This window comes from Miniopterus natalensis, chromosome 16 (genome assembly GCF_054644295.1).
Source record: "Miniopterus natalensis isolate mMinNat1 chromosome 16, mMinNat1.hap1, whole genome shotgun sequence".
NCBI lineage: Eukaryota > Metazoa > Chordata > Mammalia > Chiroptera > Miniopteridae > Miniopterus > Miniopterus natalensis.
Genome location: NC_142096.1, coordinates 21,024,313 through 21,045,145, shown reverse-complemented (window position 1 = coordinate 21,045,145; position 20,833 = coordinate 21,024,313). Strand labels below are relative to the sequence as shown.

The window sequence follows — 20,833 nt, the reverse complement described above, 5'->3', positions numbered from 1 at the left end:
GTTCAGCCACTGGAGCTGGCTGGGGGAATTTGCCAGAAACTCACGATTTATCACAATCAGCAGCATCACAAATTATAGGAAGCATCCAGCAATATGATCACTTCTAAATGAAGTGTCTGAAAGCAGGTCACACCAGCAGCCTTGGCTGCTAATCCATCATATTTCATAGGCAGCCTGACAGCCTGTCCGGCTTGCGGCGCCTGCTTGGCCACCGGGTAGCGCCTGGGAGCTGCTGCCCCTCAGAGCGCCCGAGCTAGGGGCCCGGCCCCTACGCAGGCTGCTGTCCCTGCCTTTGAGGTTCATAAGCTAAAACCCATCATTTCCTTCGATTGTCAGTATAAGCAGCCAACCACAGAGTATTGGCAGTCCCTGGGGGCTGGTCGCCCAAGAACACCATATATTTCCATGACCGCATGACAGCTACCGTACATGCCTTGAAACACCCTCCTTTCATCACTTCTTTAAAACAATAGTGGGTATTTGACCCCCAAGTAGGCCACACATGCTCTCAACCTTTTCTACTGCGAGTTGCCCCACAATGAGGGGTGACTCAAGCTGCGCAGCAGCAGACTTCAAGCTGATATCTTCTAAAAATAAAATCCATTCTAACTTGCCTGTATGTGAAATGTGTCGCCTTGGTGAATGTGTTCAAAGATGTACACAGTTGTTATCTTATGTTCTAACAGCTCTATTTCAATACGTCTGGCTTCCTGCATGATCTTTTGTATTTTACTCTATGACTTAAAACCATTTTTCTGGGAAGAGAGCCATAGACTTCGCCAACTGCTCTCACAATTGAGGCCTAAGTTTTTTTTTTGGTCCCTGTATTAGTTTCCTGTGGCTACTATAACAAAATACCTCAACCTTGGTGGCTTCAAACAACAGAAACTTCTTCTCTCAGGGTTCTGGAGGCCAGAAGTTCAACCCCAGCCTCACTGGGCAGAAATTAAGGTGTTCATCGTGCTATCTTCCCTCCAGAGGCCCTAGAGGTGAATCTGTCTGACTCTTCCAGCTTCTGGTGGCTGCCAGCATTCTTTTGATTGTGGCCACATCACTCCAATCTCCGCTTCTGTCTTCACATGGACTCTCTCTTATATGGACACTCCTGATGGCATTTAGAGCTCAACTGGATAATCCAGGATAATCTCCCCATCTCATGATCCTTAACTTAATCACATCTTCAAAGGTTCTTTTTCCATTTACAGGTTCCAACAATTGGGGCCTGATATTTTGGGGGCCACCATTCAGCCACTATAGTCCCTATGCTTAATTTTTTATTGACCATACAATTCTGGCCTTGAGTCTGATGACATCAGAGTCATAAGGTGATTTCAAATATGTGTGAAGCTGTACCAAATTATGATAGATGTCCCTGTCAAAGCCCATGAAAATTAATTAAGAGTTAATGTGATAGTTAAAGAGAAAACAAGTCCTTTAAACAATTAAGTTTTCACCAAGGTCCAGGAGAGGAAGCAGGCCTGTTTCTCTACCTTCAGATGAAGAGAGTAGAAGCTTTGCAAACCTTGCCACTATTACATGTGCAGTTCTTGGGCCCTGAATATCTCACGGGGCTCAGGTCTACAGTTCTGCTTCTCACTCCACTTCTCATCCTGCCCCCAGGGTGCTGAACGCAACTGTTCTGCAACCTGGTGAATGAGGAACTTATGCCACTGACCAGAAGTGAAAAAGGGTAGGACTGTGTGTTTTTCAGTTAAATAGAACAACAGGAAGTGAGTGTTAAGCTCAACATGAGATGTTCTGGCTACGGTTTAAAACAAAATCTCTAGAGTCAGGTGCGCCAGACCAGAGTTTATTTCCAAAAGGAATTTTATAACCACCTCTTCTGGAGACCAGGAAAATGGTGCCTGGGCTGATCCAGCAGCAGCCTGATATCATCCTCTGGTCTAGAATTCAGACCTGGCTTCCTGCCCCAGCTATGCCGTTCCTTGTGTGATTTTTAGCCACAAAATCCAACCTTTCTAAGTGCCAGAGTCCTCACCTGTGGCAGGGGTACTTCGTGAGCTCCTCAAAGGCAGGGCTCACTCTTGTTTTTCTGTGTGAAGCTTTGAGCCCGTCGACTGGCACACAGAAGACCCTCATATTCACATTCATTTACTTGAACTGAATGTTGGCCTGACTCATAGACTCAAAGTGATACTGGGCGTGCTGCCTCTGAAGATAACTCTGAAACTCTACCCTGACAGAAGGTCAGCACTGCTGCAGATGTCCTTGCTCTTCACTAAGTCATTTTGCAAGGTCTCTTCCAGCCATATGATAATTTCGTCCCTTTTAATATTAGCCTCAGAGAGTGCACATCTGCACTGGAAATGAGTAGAAAGAGATCCCCATTATTCATGCTCCTCACTGCAGAGGTTGTGCCCTATCCAGCGGGACTGTGAGCCCATCATCAGGCTGGAAAGACCTTTGAAATTATCTAGTTCAACGTCCTCACTTTACAGAGAAGAAAACAGAGCTGTCCAAGGTTACATGGCTGGTTAAGAGCAAAGAACCAGGCAGCTGGAACTCACTTCGACTGTCTTCTAGTCCATGCTTTCTTCATTCTGCATGCTCTGTCTCTAACCCAGCATTTTCACTTGGCCTGGGAAAACTGGCTCACAGCTAAGTGCTCCAAGCTGTCAAAGTCTGTATGTTACTGACTCCTCTCACACAGGTGGGGCTGTGAGAGCCCCTAAATAAAAACTATTACAGGCACTCTGAAAAGCTGTAGAGTGTTTTGGCAGTGCTTGATTTTGTAGTGTACCATTCTGAGTCCCTCTTCTTGCCTTCATGTGTTTTTTAAGTTATTGCCTTAGTGGTCCCTTGGGGATTACAACTAAACAATTAAACTTATAATAACCTAGTTTGAAAAATACCAATTTAGTTTCAATAGTGTACAAACACCCTGCTCCTGTGCATCTCCACCTCTCCCTCTTTATACAGGGTAGGGCAAAAGTAGGTTTACTGTTATGAGTATGTGAAACACTGTTTATTGTATTATTATTTGTTTATTATTGTGTTATTTTCCATAAGAACAAATGTAAACCTACTTTTTCCCCACCCTGTATTGTTATTGTTACAGATCACATCTTTATAGATCCTATGTCCATTAATATAGGCTTACAATCATTGTTTTATGAATTTGCCTATTAAATCATGTAAGAAAAAAGAGAAATTACAGACCATAACAAAAGTGAAATAATACCAGATTTTATATTTACCTATGTAGTTACCTTTACCAGTGTTCTATATTTTTTTCTTATGGCTTCCATCTATAGTCTACTGTCTTTTCATTTCAGCCTGAAAGACTCCCTTTAACATTTATTGTAGAGCAGGAGTACTAGTAATGATCTCCCTCAGCTACTATTTGTCTGGAAATGTCTTAATTTCTCCTCCATTCTGGAAAGATTATTTTATTAGATATAAAATTCTTTTTTTTCTTATTTTGATTAAAACTGTGAAGAGTCCACTTCCCCTTACCCACTCTGGTTTTGTTCCACTTTTCTGTTAATAATGTTTACAAAAACATTAACCCATGTAAAGAGGGTTCCTCCAAGGTGCTTTCCATAAATTATTTCTTTTTGCATATGGAGGTAAATTATTCTTCATAAGAAATGGGAAAATAGATCTTTTATTTATTAATCTAATTAAAAATGAGTGCTAAACTAAGATTCCCAACCAAATTCCAAAGATGAGCAAAACAAAAGCCCCAAACTTTTTCCATGAGAGAAAATCCTCTCTGCTAAATTTAAGATAAAATAGTCCTGGGAATACAAAAAAATCAAACATGTTGATGCGCTGGAACCAACGACACCAAACAGATTCCTAATGTCAGGAACATATATTGCAAGTGAAACAAAGATACTATTGAGTGCTGGCGTAATCCAAAAAATGGTGACTCCGTGAGAATGGAAAAGTGGATAAAAATATCATCTTTATAGCTTTTTTGCAGGGGGGTGGATTAAACGGACTGTCAGAAGCACAGCAAACAGTATGTATAACTTCAAGTCGCAACAACAACATCATGTGGCAAGTATTTACTTTAATCTTGTAGTATATTAGATGCCACTTTGCCATAAAAAATGAAGTACCTTAAGAGTGCCGATATAAAAATATATGAGAAAAAGTAAAGCAGTTGCTGTATTGGTTACATTCTGCATTCTTTTCTTTGAAGGGCTTTTAAGTTCACAGTATATGGGCAGTATTGAGGTATGGCAGAGAAATGAAAAAGCCATGGTTGGTATGGCATAAGCACTCTCTTGGGAGAAATGAAAGGGCTTTGCTTTACAATCATCTGTAGCATTTGAAATCTGGAAGTATTGCTCTATACAATTTAATGTCAGAGGACAAAGGATGGACCATTTTTAAATTATTATCACAGGAGAAAAGAACACAGTAAAGAAAAATGATAAACTACTTGTGTAACCAAGAAAGCCTATTTTAGGAAGAAGTGCAAGAGAGAACACAATGAAAACACAAATGATTATTAGCTGTGTTTGTCCATCAAGATACCAAGATCCACTATTGTCTCCAACAAAAATTCTGAAATAGCAATAGGAAGCTCCGTTTTAATAATTAAAAGGTAGGATGACATAGCTCTAATATTCTGAATTGTTATGATGCCTTCCACCACCACCTCTCCCGGTAATCCAAATGCAAAGAGTCCAAGATCTTCATAAGGTGTCACAGTTGTCTGAGTACACATACTAAGCCAGAGATGAACTAAAAAAGAAGCCAGGACGGCAATTACCAGCAGCAAGAAACTACATCCAAGGGTACCACTATGAGCCTTAACATAAGCTAAGCCAAGGATGGCCTTTCCCATGATGGCGTTCACCAAATTAAACACTGAGAAACCAAAGGGAACATCTGGGGATCCCCAGCTGTGAAATGTGTTGCTTAGAACAAGCTCAACTCTTCCACCTCCACCACCTGGGGCTTCTGGGAAGAGATGTACCAGCCCTGCTGGATGTTGATGATCCCCCAGAGCACCTTCATGGCTGCTCACTAGCCACCTACCAGGCCCATGTACAAGCTATTACCCCTGCCCTCCTGTTGTGGGTTAGTCATGCCAGAGGCAGAGCTGTGGGCCCGGCCTTCTTCTGGTTCCCATGCCTCACCAGGGCAGGGAAGTCATATTAAATTCTTGATCGATAGTTGGTTTTCTTTTCCTTCAGGACTTTATGGCATCCCAGTGCCTTCTGGCCTCTATGATTTCAGTGGAGAAATTGGTTAATTTTATTGAAGATCCCTTGAACATGATGAGTCATTTCTCTCTGGCTGCTTTCAAAATTCTGTTTGCCTGTGGGTTTCAACAATCTGACTACCGGGTGTCTTGGTGTAGATCTCTTTGAGTTTATTGTTTATGGAGGTCATTGAGCTTCTTGGACATGTATATTCATGCATTTCTTCAGATTTGGGGAGATTTTAGCCATTATTTATTCAATATTTTTCTTCCCCTTTCTCTCTCTCTTCTACTAGGACTCATACTATGTAAGTTAGTATATTTAATGATAGCTCACACATCCTTCATGCTCTGTTCATTTTCCTTCATTCTTATTTCTTTCTGCTCCTCAGATTGAATAATTTCAGTTGTCTTATTTCAAGTTTATTGATCTTTTCTTTTGCCTGGCCAAACCTGCTGTCTAAACCCTATAGTGAGTTTTTCATCTCAGTTATACTTTTCACTTCCAGAATTTCTCTTTGATTCCTTTATATAATTTCTATCACTTTATAGATATTCTCATTTTGTTCATACATTGTTTCTTGATTTTCTTTGGTTTTTCCCCATAGCTTCTTTTAGCTCACTGAACATATTTAAGACAGCAGATTTAATATTTTTGACTAATAATTCCAATGTCTGGAATTCCTCAGGGATGAGTTCTGTCAATTTTTTTTCTGTGAAAGGGCCATATTTCTTTCTTTCTTTCTTTCTTTCTTTCTTTCTTTCTTTCTTTCTTTCTTTCTTTCTTTCTTTCTTTCTTTCTTTCTTTCTTTTCTTTCTTTCTTTCTTTCTTTCTTTCTTTCTTTCTTTGTATATTTTTTGGTGTTGTTGTTGTTGAGAACTAGACATTTAAAATATTGTCTTGGCAACTCTATAAACCAAAGATTGCTTATCTTGCTTGAAAGCTAAATCCAACCATTTGTAACTTTTCCAAACTATTTTTGCAATGTGTGTATTCCTCGTTTTGTGTAGTCCTTGATGTTTTGGTTCTGTTATTTCTGCAGTCAGCCAATAACATAACAGAGATTTCCTTAAATGTCTGCCTCCCAAAAGAGCTGAGAGGGAGAATAAAAGATATTAATTCCTGTCTCTTTAATTTGTTTCAGAAACTATGTCAGCCAATAAATAGGCTGACAGTCTTGTCATCTCAATCATTGTCTTGGTGGAGGGGCAGATTCCTGGAGCTTCCTACTCTGCCATCTTCCTGTGACATCACCCAGTATTGATTAATTTTAATTTAGAAACAAGACAGAGAAAATAATTATTAATTCAAAGTTCAAAGCAGATATTTTTCCCAAACCTGAAAAAACATTTCATCAGTGTAGGTCTTGACTTCATCGTGGTCTCCCATGAGAAACTAAATAACCCAGTGATTTTTGCCTGCCATCTTTAAGTCACATATATTCTAAAATTCCCTTTCAGAGGTAGGCAAAGTCTAAAACAGGCTGGAAACATAATCTGGAAAAAAAAAAAGACCTAGAAGATTCTAGCAGGAGGAGGATCAGAAATGAGATACCAAAGAGATGTTGCTAATGAGATACATCTTCCAGAGCATAAAGAGAGGAAACTAGTTCTCAAGATCCAGGAATGTTTGATCAAAGGAAGCATGGACTCTGAGGGCAAAAAAGCCCCTGTGCCCCCATATTTATTGTATGCTCTCTTCACCTAGTACCTGGCTGCCTGGTCACTCCCCATCTTGTGGTCCTGTTTCATCATTTAACTTGCTATCATTTATCTTCTGTTGGCATATGTGTTCATTGCTCCAGCATAAATAGATCTCTCTTGAGAATGAATAATTCCTTAAATTTAAACAGGCTAAAAGAGGAGGAAGGAGAAGGAGGAAGAGGGTATGGGGAAGGGGGTATTAGCTTCCTGGCATTCTCAAAATCAATTACCACAAACTGAATGACTTAAAAGAACAAAAATGTATTCTCTCACAGTTCTGGAGACCAGAAGTCCAAAATCAAAGTGTTGGTAGGGGGATGCTTCCTCCAGAAGCTCTGAGTCCATCCTTGCCTCTTCTAGGCTCTGTTGGCTCTGGGCATGTCTTGTCATGGTAGCGTAAGTTCTGTCTCTGCTTCTATCTCCACTTTGCCTTCTTTCTTGTCTGTCCATGTGTCATCTCTTTATTCCAGTCTCTGATAAAGATATCAGTCATTGCACTTAGGGCCTATCCTAAATCCAGAATAATCTCATCATCAAGATCTTTAACTTAATTCCATCTGCAAAACCCTATTTCCAAATGAAGTCACATTCACAGATATCAAGGTGTGGTATGATACAAAAATGTATTTGTTTCTTACCCACAGTTCCTGGTAGTTTCTAAAACCCTGGGGATTTCCTGAGTGATAGGAGTATCTTTTATTATTCATAATGAGCCCCTTTCAATCACACTGGAATTTGTAAGCTAATGACAGTGCCCCTTGATAACCTCAGGATAGGGCTGGTAACCAGAAAGCCCTAGTGATTAGAGGGTTAGAACTTTCAGCCCACTCACCAACTTCTGGTAAGGGGAGGATAGGAGGGCTGGAGATTGATCTTTATAAAACTCTGAAACAAAGAATTAAAGAGAACTTCCAGGTTGGTGAACACATCAAGGTGCTGGGAAGGTAATGCTCCCAGAGAGGGTATGAAAGTTCTGCATTGCTGCCCCATACATTGCCCTGTGCATCTCGTCCATCTGGCTATTTTAGAATTGTATTTATAATACAGAGTTAGGCAAAAGTAGGTTTATAGTTGTGAGTACACAAAGCACAGAGTTTATTCTTGTATTATAACTTATTAATTATTGTATTGTTTTCCATATGAACAACTATAAACCTGCTTTTGCCCACCCCTCCAAACCAGTATACACAAGTAAACTGTTTTTCCTGCATTCTATGAAACATTCTAGCCAATTAACAAACCTGAGGAGTGGGTCGTGGAGGCCCTCAATTTATACATGATCAGTCAGAAATATGGGTGGCCTGAGTTTTGCAACTGGCATGTGAAGTGGGAGCAGTCTTGTGGGACTAAGCCCTTAACCTGTGGGGTCTGCACTTAATCTGGTTAATTGGTGTAAGAACTGAGCTTAATTGGTGGACGCCCAGTTTGGTTGATGTCAGAGAAAATGCCCACAAAGGTTAGGATTTAGACATATATTTCGGGGAGTACATTCTTCAACTCACTACAGAGGGGAAGGGAAAGAAGAAGGATCTGTGTGTGTGTGTTTGTGTTTGTTTGTTTGTTTTCACAAAATTGAATAGTACTGAGCACATATTAATTAAACCTATGAATGTGTTATTTATGGCATCAACTTTAGAAGACAAAGTGGAGAAGTTAATGGGTATCTCATGATAGAGACTCCTTTGCCTCTGGTTAGATATCAGGTCTTTGCACAAACTTTATTAAAAGGATTGTAAAACTTCTTCAGGGCTTTTCCACCTGCCCATCAAACCTGAGTTTACACTGCAGGTGGTCTTTTGGGAAAATGAGCAGGAAACATGGATAACAATTTAATGAAGGTAGAATCTGTGAGCTCATCACTGGAACTGTGAGTGCTGCTAAGGCTAAGAAAGCATCCAAAGATCTGGGACCCAAATTTTGTTGCCATTAGACTTCCTTCCTGGAACATCCCCTGCAGTTTCTCACCATTAAAAAATAATTGAGTTAGATTCATGCCAAGGTCAGGCAGCCAACAAAAGGGATACCATTGTTCTCAATCTTATGAATTTTTATTTTCTTTAATGTTCTTCGCCTCCCTTTTCTAACACTACATTTTCTCTATTTCATTTTAAAAAAAATAATAACAAGCATTTGCTTTCACAGACATGCAGTTTTGTCTTTCATCAATGCTACAAGATAGATATCATTATTGCTGCTTTACAGAGAGTGAGATGGGGCCCCAAAGAGGTAATATTGTTTATGCAGACATTCAGTTGTGAAGCTGGGAATCAGACACAGGCACTAAATCCCATGCTTTTCCCTTAACTTATAGTGTGTTCCTTTCTATTACTGCTGTTTCCTCTTCTTCTTTTTTCCCCATTTCAAAGGTGCTCACAGGCTTAGGACCTGCTCCCATTACTCTGAGATCCATGGTTCTCAGCACTCTGAGTACCGAAACTGCCCAGGAACTTTTATGAAAACCGATGACTTGCCCCCATCCCAAGTCAATCAAATCGTAGCTTCTGCGGGGGAGGGGTGGTCCAGACATCAGCATTTTGTCTGAGCCCCCCAGGTGATCCTAATGTGCATCCAGGATTGAAAACCACTGCTATAGATCATGTTTGCACCTTTTATTAGCCATAGAAGAGAAAATATTCACTCAAGATTAATCTAATCTTTGGAGCACATCTCATTAAACCTGCTTGATGAAAACCAAGGACAAAGTAACCAATGAGACTTACAGGTGACAATTTGTGCTGACATGTTTAATGTTCCTCACTTCCCAAATCCCACTAAAAGGATCATAGAATTATATTCAGCAGGAAGAGAAGTCTATAGTATTAGTGTAAACCAAGGAAGAATTGTATCAGTGGGCTAGAAACTTTGAGGAAGTAGGCTCGATTTGGTGCCAGTGAAAGCAGATGGGTCAAAGTACTAACAAGAATGAGTCAGCCCTGACAAAGAAACACCATGTGTGAAGTACATGGGTGAAATACCCGCCATAGACCTGGGAAATTCTCAAACGTGCAGGGGAGAGAATGGGACTGCGGGGTAGTTGGTGGGGGGCAAAGGAGAGCAGCCTGGGAACTGCACCAGTCCCCACAAACAGGCTGGCCACCCTGGAGAGATTTGGGGAAGCCCATCAGCACCTCCACCACAAGAGGCTTCAAAAGAACTATCTGAAAAAGTAGTGAATTCCTGAGACAAAAATGCCTTCCCAGTAATTTGCTACCAACTTCCCCTGGCAGGCAAGATTCCCTAAGCAAGGGAACTAAAGCTAGCAAATATATAAAAACTTAAAATTTCCCCTTTGGGACTAAGACCACAGGAACCAATACACTTGCTGACAAAACCATCTCAAGTTTCCAAGCTGGGCCAATATAGGTCTCCTCTGAAGGGAAAAGCAAATGGAAACAAAATTAAGTCGTATGATTCATAGAACATATGAAAAGTTTTGGTACACACACACAAAAAAAAACATGTTTGAATATGCAGAACAAATGTTTATCTATAAAATAAACTTATTCCAAAGAGCAGGGAATAAGTTTAAGACAAGCTTTAATTTGGATTTTCACCAATATTGCAAGGCCGTTGCTATAAAGAGCAAACAATAAATACTGCTATGGGTGAAAATCATACTCACTAGAATTTTTGAAAAACCATCTTTAGCCCAGCCTGCGTGGCTCAGCAGTTGAGCATCGACCTAGGATCCAGAGCTCGTGCTTCAATTCCCTGTCAGGGCACAAACCTGGGTTGTGGGTTCTGTCCCCAGTAGGGGTCATGCAGGAGGCAGCCGATCAATGACTCTCTCATCATTGATGTTTCTCTTCTCTCTCTTCCTCTCCCTTCCTCTCTCTGAAATCAATAAAGACATATTTTAAAAATAAAAATAAAAATCACATTTAGTGTGGGCAGTGTGGCAGATTAGAATTTCCAAAGATGGCAAGTCTTCTGGCTCATATGCAGTGTGACTTTCCCCCTCGGTTCAGAGAAGGAGGCTATTTCTTCACATCCTGAATCTGGGCTGGGGCTGGGGAGACTTTGTGACTCCTGTAACCAACAGAATATGCTGGAAGTGACACTGTGTCCACTCTGGTCATAGCTGGCCTGGCAGCTTTTTCTTCCTGCCCACTGGAAGTCAGCAGCCACGTAGAAGATGGGAAAACCCTGAGACACTTATTGGAGAAATTGGGGTGTCCTCTTCCCCACTGGTTGCTGCGGGTGGGGTCCTTATGATATCTCAAGAAAAAGAATTTTCTGAGACTTGTACATGAGGATGTGATTTTTATTTGCATGGAATTGCATCCCTGTTTCCAAAGTCCCACTTCCCCTAGTCCAGTTATGGAAGCAGCGTAGCTCAGGTTTCAGTAGCGCCAGAAGCCAAGCCAGTGTCCAGTTCTGTTTTCAGGTTGGAGCAGGGTCCAGAACAGCATCAGACGAGTTGCAGCCTCCAGTCCATCATGGGGGGCGGCCGTGTGGCTGAATGCAGGAAGCACCCCCCGAGCAACAAGAGTCCCAGGAGCACAAGGGGAACCAAGAGAGCACACAAGGGCCCAAGAGCGCAAGGGCGCAGAGAGCAAGTTCCTTTGTTTAGAGAACTAAATATTCCAAATCTTTGAGCTCTTGCAGCGGCCACACCCATTCTGGCCAATGACCTGCTCCAAGTCCTGACAGACAGACAAGTGCCTTCCCGACGCCACCCCAGCTTCCCTGGGCATGTATCTACTCTGCTCCCTGTCCAGTCCCTTCCCACAGCGATCCACAGGGAATAGACCAGTGGCTCCCTTGGGAGCTTTAGCTTCCTGGTGAAGCTGCCCAAATGACATGCCTGTAACATTTGGCCTTCCCTTTGATCTTTTCCTGTTATTAATAAGGAGGTTAATTACAGTGGCATCAAAACCACTACCGTGGCGAGAGGGCAAGAGGTCATGGTCACGTGATCAAAGATAAACCAGCCAGCTGAGCTACCAAGTTCCTGACCATAAATATCACGAGCAAAATACAACAGTTATTCCAAGACACAAAGTTTTGGGGCTAGTTTGTTAAACAGAAATAGATAGCAGGCAGAGGCACCCACAGCAGCCTGGGAGCCTCACAGAAACAGGTGGGTTTGGTGAGTATATACTTGCTAAATGTTGCGATCCCAAGCCCTCTTCCCCAACTCAGCTCCCAAAATGCTGGCAGCCAGGATATTACCCTACAGGCAAGAGACATACAGATGCTCCTCTGGGATTTCTGACCAGCTCTAGGGGAAAGACCTAAAGCAACTCACTCGGGAGTTCCCTGCAGCCGCCCTACAGAGAAGCTCCCTTTAGTAGGACACCCCCCTCGCACACACAAGCACACAGCCTCCACCCCAGCTTCTACTCCTCCTTCCTAAACATGTGCAAACAATCCAGCATTGCTAGTCGTCTGAGGAAGCTGTTAACATGAAAGAGAGAGACCAAACACAGGACAGAGGGGGATATAGAGGAGACTGTGAGGGAAAAGGAAACTAGAAAGCAAAACAATCCTTATTATTCTTGGAGAAAGAAATATAAGAAAGATCTTGTACCCATGAAACAAGAACAGGATGCTATTAAAAAGAAAAGTAGTCAAAGAACAAAAAAGAGCTTTTGGAAAATAAATATATGATAGTATTAGTGAATAACTCAGCAGAAGGCCTGGACGATGAGTTAAGGAAACATTAGAAAGGAGAACAAAAGACAGAGATAGAAAATAAAAGAGAAAATTAGAGGACATTAGAGGACCAGTACAGCCCAACAACGATTTGTCTCATCCAAATCATAGAGTCCCAAAGGGAAAGAACAGAGGAGGAAATCACCAAAAAAGTAATTTAAGGTAATTTCCCAGAATTGAAAGGAATGGCCTGCACCAACTCACATTGTTATGAAATTTCATAACACTGTTGAGACAAAAAAGATTTTCCAGGGAGAGAAAGAGAGGAAGAGGGAGAGGGAGATGGAAAGGGAGAGATCATGTACAAATGGTAAGAAATCAAAACACATTGTACCATTTAGGGAGCTAAAACACAATGGTACAATGCCTCCCAAATTTTGAACAATTATCTCCATAATGGGCTTATGTATCCAGACATACTATGAGTCAAAGGCATGTACAGAATGAGGGCATATGTTCTTATCACATTCATTGATCCATTCCCCAAATGACAGACACCCAACTCTCTGGGACCCAAAATAATGTTACAAAGAACATCCTTACACGTTTGTTTCCATGTGGACATATGCAAGAATTTCTCTGGAATATGTCGGGATTGCTGTGTCTTGGAAATATATAATTTGGCTAAGTATTTTGAATGATTTCCGGTATGGCTACGCCCACCTCACTTCTATCAGCTATAGATGAGAATTCTCTGCTGTGTAATTCGGAAATACCTGCCGAATACAGTGATAGAAAAAGCTTTGGGAGCAAAGTTGAAGCCCTCAGGAGGTAAGTCTTACAATGGTTCTCATCAGCTCCATGTCAAGCAGAGAACAGAAAGACAGAGGCTGTTGCTTTGGGGTTCATGGCCCTGGGCCACACCCGGTTACTGCAGGAACAGGGATAAGCTGTTTACTCCTGCTTACCCCACTTCTCAGTCTGTGCTCTGACTCCGGGCTGCACTAGTGAGACTATGACTTATTTCAGACGGCCCTTTCCATTCCCATCTCAAAGGTTCCCTAACTTGGGAAAACAAAAAGAGGGAAAGAGAAATAGGAAAGCATTGATTAAGAATACCTGAATCCACAGTTTCTTAAACGGCGTGCGCGCATGCACGCACACACACACACACACACACACACACACACACACACACACAGAGCTAACTAGAAATAATATGGCTCTGAGGTTGACGTCTGTTCCCTACCAACCAGGAATTGATGAAGCCCTTTGCCAGGTGCAGCTGAGCGAAATGCCTCTGTCTTTTCCTGCCCTTGCCCTCATGTTTCATCACCCAGGGTCCCAGCAGCATGGAGTTCTTTTGTTTACCCTCTTCCTACCCTCCATCTGGGGGGGGGGGGTCCCTAACCGTGGCTCCTCTGAGCACACCCTGCCATCATCTCTCCTCCTCAGGTGTGTCCTGTGCCCTCCACGCGCCCGCACTTGAGCTTGAAGATCAGATATGCATGTCAAGCACCCTTTTCCCACTATGCCTCGGCTGCTGAATCTCAAGAGCTGGGTGGCGGGCGGGACAGCAGATCAGATATGGAGACAGAGGAAGACCCAGCACCCGAGAAAGGGCAGCGAACCCTCCCCACCTGGACCCCCAGGCCCCCCACGTGCCCCTTGGCTTCCTTTCCCTGATTCCCACCATCTGGGGTCCACCTAGGAATTGACAAACTCCTGTTGGTCACATCTGGTTTAAGAGAAAGAAACAAGGAGTTGGGAGACCTAGCTAACAGGCGGCACTTGGCACACACAATAGAAGCAGCTGCTGTTTATAGCCCTTTTTAGGGTGGCCTCAAGCTGGACCTCACACTTCCCTCCCTGACTCTCCCCTGTGGGGCATTGTTTTACACAGAGCATCTGGAACCTCACAATCTTACAGCTAAAAAAAAAAAAAAAAAAAAATCCATGACTGCCATGAATCTATGAAACTAAAATGAACTCTCTTCCTGGGAAAACTTCTGGTTTCCCCTTCACAGTAAGGCAGATCCATGCAGTGCGTAGCCCCTCGTTTTCCCATCCATTAAATGGGAATATAAAGATCAGCCAGCCAGCTATCCAGTCAAAATGCTACCCCATGAAGCCTTTTTCTAAATAACAGCCTACAAGGTTTGAAACACCTCCAATACCTCAACCAGGGGAAAAACAGCATGAATTCAGGTTGTCCGTTCAAAACCAATATCACACTACATAGGAGGCGAGTAGCAAGGACCTTCCCAGGTCCATCCTGCTAGGTGTTGTTATCTGTGTCCCTTCTGACCTCAGGGCCTCCCTTCCCTGGTCTTGTCCCCATAGAAACAAGCCTGGAGCTGGCAGACACCTCTGCGCACACCATCTGACTCCACCAGCGCCCATCCAATACCCACTTCTGATTTCAGATGCCTGAGCTGGCTCCTCTGGGCAAGGTGGCGTCTAATTACCTCCCTTCTGTTTTTTCCCTCCTCTCCTCTCTTGTCCTCTCCCCTCCCCACCCCCTCAGAGGACAGCCTTTCCAAGAAACAACACGCGCGCACACCTGGCTCCGTGCGATAGGGAAGCTCACCATGGATACCGGGCTGCCATTCCCACCCCGGCAGCGGCTCCTGGGAATAAGTAACTATCTCCAGAATGCTACAAACTCCAGATGTGCACCGACTAGTGCCTTGAGACCCAGCTTCCTTGTCTCATTATGCCTATTTTTTTCACAAGTTTCATATATGCAGATCAAGCCTTCAGAAGGGGGAAAAATGGGAAATGGTAATCTTCCTTTTAATATGCTACCACATGCCAGCCCCAAACAGCTGTACACACACAACACATTGGACTGGACATGAAATATAGCCCTGGACCATTTTTTAAGCATTCATTCCCAGGGCTTACAAAATGCATTTACTTGGAGGGAGGTCACAGTCTTCCTTCTGCATAAAAAGGTGGCTTTGAAATAGGTACAGCCATCTGGAAACAGCCTCCTCTGCCATTGATATGTAAAGTGCACAGATTACACCATCTTGCTCCGGACTGTGCAGCAGGAGGCCGAGGCACACACAGGCCCGGAACTGTTTAAATATACAGCCTCTGGTTCTGCGTAGTGCTTACCTTGCCCTGAATAACCGCTTGCCAGCAGCCTAGGTGACTCTGGGCAGGCTGGGGAGGCAATTTGCTCACGGAGCATTCATCTGCGTGCAGGAGGCGTGTCCCGGAGCCCAGATTTGGGGGGAAATGATTTGAACACTCTCCAGTGCTGCTCCGAGCTTGCTAATAAGAAAGAATCTGTCAAGTGCACGACTGGGAGTAAACAGCAAACACCCCATCGAAATAACGACCTCTGCTCCTTGGCTCATTAGAGCCAAGAATTTGCCTCCCTCCCTGGAAGACTTAGATCCCACCTTAAATAACTAGTTTTGTCAGGCATTTAAAGGAGAAGAGCAATGGGTCCTATAGTGCTAATTGATCTCCATGTATTCATGTAGTCAGGGGATAACTCTGTGTGTTTATTAACATTTGATCATTAAAACGATTCCCCCCCCAATACACACACACACACTCACACAAGATCTTCATTGTACAGACCTTACCCAAATAAATTCTTGACTTCTGACGCTATTTAACTTTTGTGTTGTTTCTTCCATTTTTATTTCCTAGGCTGATTTTTCTGTCTTTGTTTTATTTTTTTAAATATTCACATGATATGGATAACACAAATCAACTGCCTCAAAATTTAAAATGTCATCCCAAAGTCTGACACCCTCCCGAAAGGGATCCCAGAAAGAATATAGAGGCCTGGAGTATCTCAAAGGGTTAAGCTGTTAAATGCACAAACAGCAGAGCTCCTGTTACCGAGAGAGGCGAGGAGGAGATCACTCGAGGTCAGCCTGTCCTTTACATCGTGAAGAGCTTGAAAGGGGCTAATAAACCCAGCAGCCTATGGCAACGGTAATTTATTTTATATTCCTAGCCTTCACATGCAATATTTTTTTGGAGGGAGAGAGCAAATATAATTTGAAGAAAGTGCTAAACAATAATTAAAAAAACACAACAATATCTAATGATGTTTTCACTCCCCCAGTTAAGAGACTATGCATCTTTCTCTGCTTTTGTGGTGCATTTCTCTTCCTGTTTATGTGTCCACATCTTCAAAGTGCCTAAGTGGCTGGGGGGGTGGGGTGCTGGGAGGATAGTGGCTCTGCTTAGCCTGGGGTCAGTGGTACTTCTTGGGGGATGGGGGAACACACAAATCCCCTGAGATCCGCAAGCCCCAGGTGTGGGCAGTCACGTTTCTGCACAGGCACCTCCCAGCTCCAGCCCCTGGAAGACACATGCACTTGACGTTCGAATGGGCTCCTGGCTGGGAGCAATTACTAAGTGGACAGCGCTCTGGCTCATTCCCTGGGCCCACGTGGAGGACAGCTTCTCGGGGCTCTGAGCGAGGCTGGGCCGGTTCGGCTCCTGTCTCGCACTTGCCACATTTTACGTGGATGAGGTCATTGGACTGCAGATGAGGTAACTGCCGCCTGCCCGTGAGCTGGGGGAGGTTACCATATGACCATTCGTGTAAACACAGTGAGGTCCCGTGGGGGCTGCCGACAGCTGGGCTCTGCTGCTGGCTGTGGAGGGGCGGGAGCCCCAGGACTCCCGGAGCTTGTCTGTGCTCTTAAAGGAGCCAAATCGCTGGCTGAGCTCATGTCACACGCACCTCAAACACTGGCCCACCAACCTCGGGTCCGAGCAACATCCTCAAGGGAGGAGCGCTGGCTGGTCCTGTGATAGGTCTGCTCGGGGGACACAGATGAATAAATACCACTGTCTCTTAAAAGGTACCTTCCCAAGGCAGAGTGACACTGCGGACTGAGGGGTGTGCATGCTCTGCCAGCTACCTCTAAACTCCCCTGCACCCAGCCACAGGGGTGGTTCCACCATTCAGACAAATGACACATCTCCTAATAGTCTCTAAGTTAGAAACATGGATGGAAAACAAGCATTTTTAAAAAAACAATAAAGAAAAACATTTGTAAATCTCTTCCAATCTACAGAACGCGTTTCCAGATGTGGTGCTGTCCTGCTCAGCTGTGCCGAGGCCCCAAGATTCCCAAGGTCAGAAAGTTCTTTCCAGGGTCAAGTCAGATTAACTAAGTTCCGCATCTATCGCATGCATGCCACATTTACACCTTTCATACTGAGCCCCACCATGTGCTGAGCACTGCATGGAACACTGAGGATGTCGTTGGTCTCCACACTTGTGGTGCTCACACACCAGCAGACAATTACGGCTACCACACACCAGCAGTAAGCCTCTAAGGATTACGGTAAAGGGGAATGTGTGCATGGAGGGGAAATTTGGGAGCCATGAAAACAGAAGGCATCTCAAAGCAGACCTCCCTGAGAGCTTCATTAAACTGAGACCAGAAGCATGAGAGTCACAATAAAAGTCACAGCATTAGTGAAGATGCACAGTGGGCATGTCACACGTCTTGTGACACCTGTGAGGTAAGTACACTGTGGTCCCCATTTTCCAGATGCTCACATAGCTTAAGAGAAGTTAAGTAACCTACTCAAGGAAGTGATAGAATCACGACCTGAACCCAGAGCCTGCCTCCTAGGATCACTCTGCCCCAGTCAAAGGGATACCAAAACAAGCAGAGCCTCATGGCCAGGTGTGGAGCCTGTGCCTTGCCAGCAAGACAAGCAGCTGAGCACACAGGAAGGGTGAGAAGACCCTGGGAGAAGAGAGCCACACGCATGAGAGAGAATGAGAGGGACTCTGCAAGCCATACTAAAGGATTGGAACATTTTCCTAAGGCCATGGGAGGTCACTGAAGGACTTTAGGCAGATTAATGAGATGATCGGCCTTGTTTGTTTGAAATGTCTCTGGTTGCAGTGTGGAAAATGGACTGGAGAGCAGTGAGGGTTGTGTTGGGAAAATGCAAATGAGAAACAAGGGCCAGGACTGAGAAGGAGCAGTGGGCATAGAACCATTGCAGGGACTTGAGTTCTTTGCAGGAAAATGCCAAGCTTGGTACCTGATTGGGTGGGGGGGGAGGGGGCAGGGACCGAATGTTGGAAGGAGGAGGAGGAAGACAGTTTCTGACAGAGCTGCAGGGTGTGGAAGGTCATGTTTAGAGACGCTACTGGGCAGTTAGACATGCAGATCTCAAGCTCAGGTCTGAAAACAGATTCAGGACTCATCAATATCTACATGGCAACTGAACCTTGGGAGTTGCTGAGTGTGACTGAGATGGCACTAATACTCCATTTCTTCACTTGGGTCTTTTGGATACCTGCAGAAAGGCACATTCTCCACCACTGAAATACAAGCTACACGAAGACAGGGACATTCTTCTGTCTTGTTCGCCACTTGCTCCCCTGTACATGGCATACCAAAGGTAGAAAATGTTCCATAAATCTTGTGGAATAAAACAGCAGAAGCATAACTCTCTAAAATAAGTTCTAAAAATAAGGCAAGTAGGGAGTTTTCAAAGTTTTTAGCATATAAAAAACCTTAAAATTTAAAATTTCTCTTAAACCCTCCCCGCAGACACATTGCGTAAGACGAGGAAATCAGTGTAGCTGGAGTGCAGGGCCTCCCAACCTCCTTCGGCTGCTGCGCAGACTTCTACAGCGTCAAAGCTCATAACATTTGTTCTTGACTCTATTTGGGTCTTTCTTGCTTAGTCAATATAGGTCGAATCTAAAATTTTAAACCCAAACAACATCTCTGATCCTACACTTACTGCTTAAGGACTGTCCACTGAGCAATGTGATTGCACTCAGAGAAGTCGGTGCAGCAATCGGCCTATATGCCCCTGAACCTGTGCTGCGCAGAGGATATCCCACACATCAAGGTCAAATGAGGTCCCTTTTCTTTAATTACATTACCTGCTCTAAATCATACCACATCACAGCTTACTTCATATTTGAACTGTACATTTCTTACAAAATGTTTGTTTTTCTCACAATTTATATTGCCTTTCTTTTTTTCTGATTAACAGAAGACATGAAAATCTTGCAGGTACTTAATCATATAATGTATGTAATGGGACTCCCTTTTGTACTGAAAAGGTCCTTTATTGGGCCCTCCCCTTTCCTGTGCTAATTTGGACCAATTGTTTTCTAAGTCTGCTGTGCAGCTGTCACCCCAGGGTTCCTTTTCATTATCCTCTTGGGCTAGTTCTACTGTTTCTCAGATTCCCATTTTTCTTTTTCTCGGAGACCTTTTTGTTTCGATTGTTATTACTATATCTTAGCCACACTAGCATTCTCTCTGACCCCCCAAAATACAAAAAATACTCCTGTTTTGCAGCCTCTACATTGGCCCTTGCCTTGTGTTTAATGCTCCCTTCCTTTCCCCTGCCTCCGATCTTGACAGAGCTTGTTCCTTTATATCATTCAAGCCAGGTTTGAATGTTGCTTCCTCACTGAGCGCTCCTCCCCTACCATCCAGTCAGAAAACAAAAAACAACCTCCCAGTCATTCTGTATTAAAACAACTCATTTTATTTTCGACCTAGCACTCTCATTTCCTGATATTTTCTGGTTTTAGTCACTTATTTATTTTCTGTTCCTCCCCATTAAAACGCCAGGTCTAAGAGAGCAAGGCTTCCTTCTGCCTCTTCCACCTGTAAACCCCAGCCCCTAGAGCAGTGAGTGGCATGTGGCAGAGGCTCAGTAAACATGGCTGAACAAGGTTTCCGAAGGCCACATCCATACATAACACCCAAATTTCTTCCAGTCCGTCCTCTGACATGACAGAAGAGAGGTCAGGATGTTAGTATACCTCTTCTGAAATTTTGCTAACTTGAGACTGTAAGCTCTCAGGTGGAAGAGGAACTGTAAATTGATACGACAAGATGCTAAAAGTCTAGGGGAGATGCTTAGGGAAAAATAGATGGTTGCCATTTAGCTAATGTGCCAAGTTTTGTTTAGCTGAGAGGGTATGTAAGTTAAAGAGAAGAGATAAATTGTTGGGTGTTGCTCTTAGAAATACAGATGACTAGATATTTTGAAAATTTATGGAAAATTCCCAGAAACATAAAGTAAAATAAAGCAAAACAAAATGTGCCATGAGCAAAAAAATAAGAAATTTCAGGAGCTGGACTGCTCAGGGGGAAATGACAATTAAGCAAACCATAGCACGCAGGTCAACCACTTGTTTTGTAAATAAAGTTTTATTGGCACATGGCCATGCCCATTCATGCACAGTCTATGGCTGCTTTTGTTCTACAACAGCAGAGTTCAGTGGTTGCAACAAAGACCATATGCCAGCAAGCCTAAAATATTTATGCTAATACTTTAAGAAACCCCTTAATGGCTTTGCAAATAAATGGG

General features: G+C 43.4%; 1 pseudogene; it reads right to left on the bottom strand.

Moving 5' to 3' along the window:
• Positions 1 to 3,628: 3,628 nt before the first annotated feature.
• Positions 3,629 to 4,995, bottom strand: LOC107526449 (solute carrier family 38 member 6 pseudogene; annotated as a pseudogene).
• Positions 4,996 to 20,833: the final 15,838 nt, after the last annotated feature.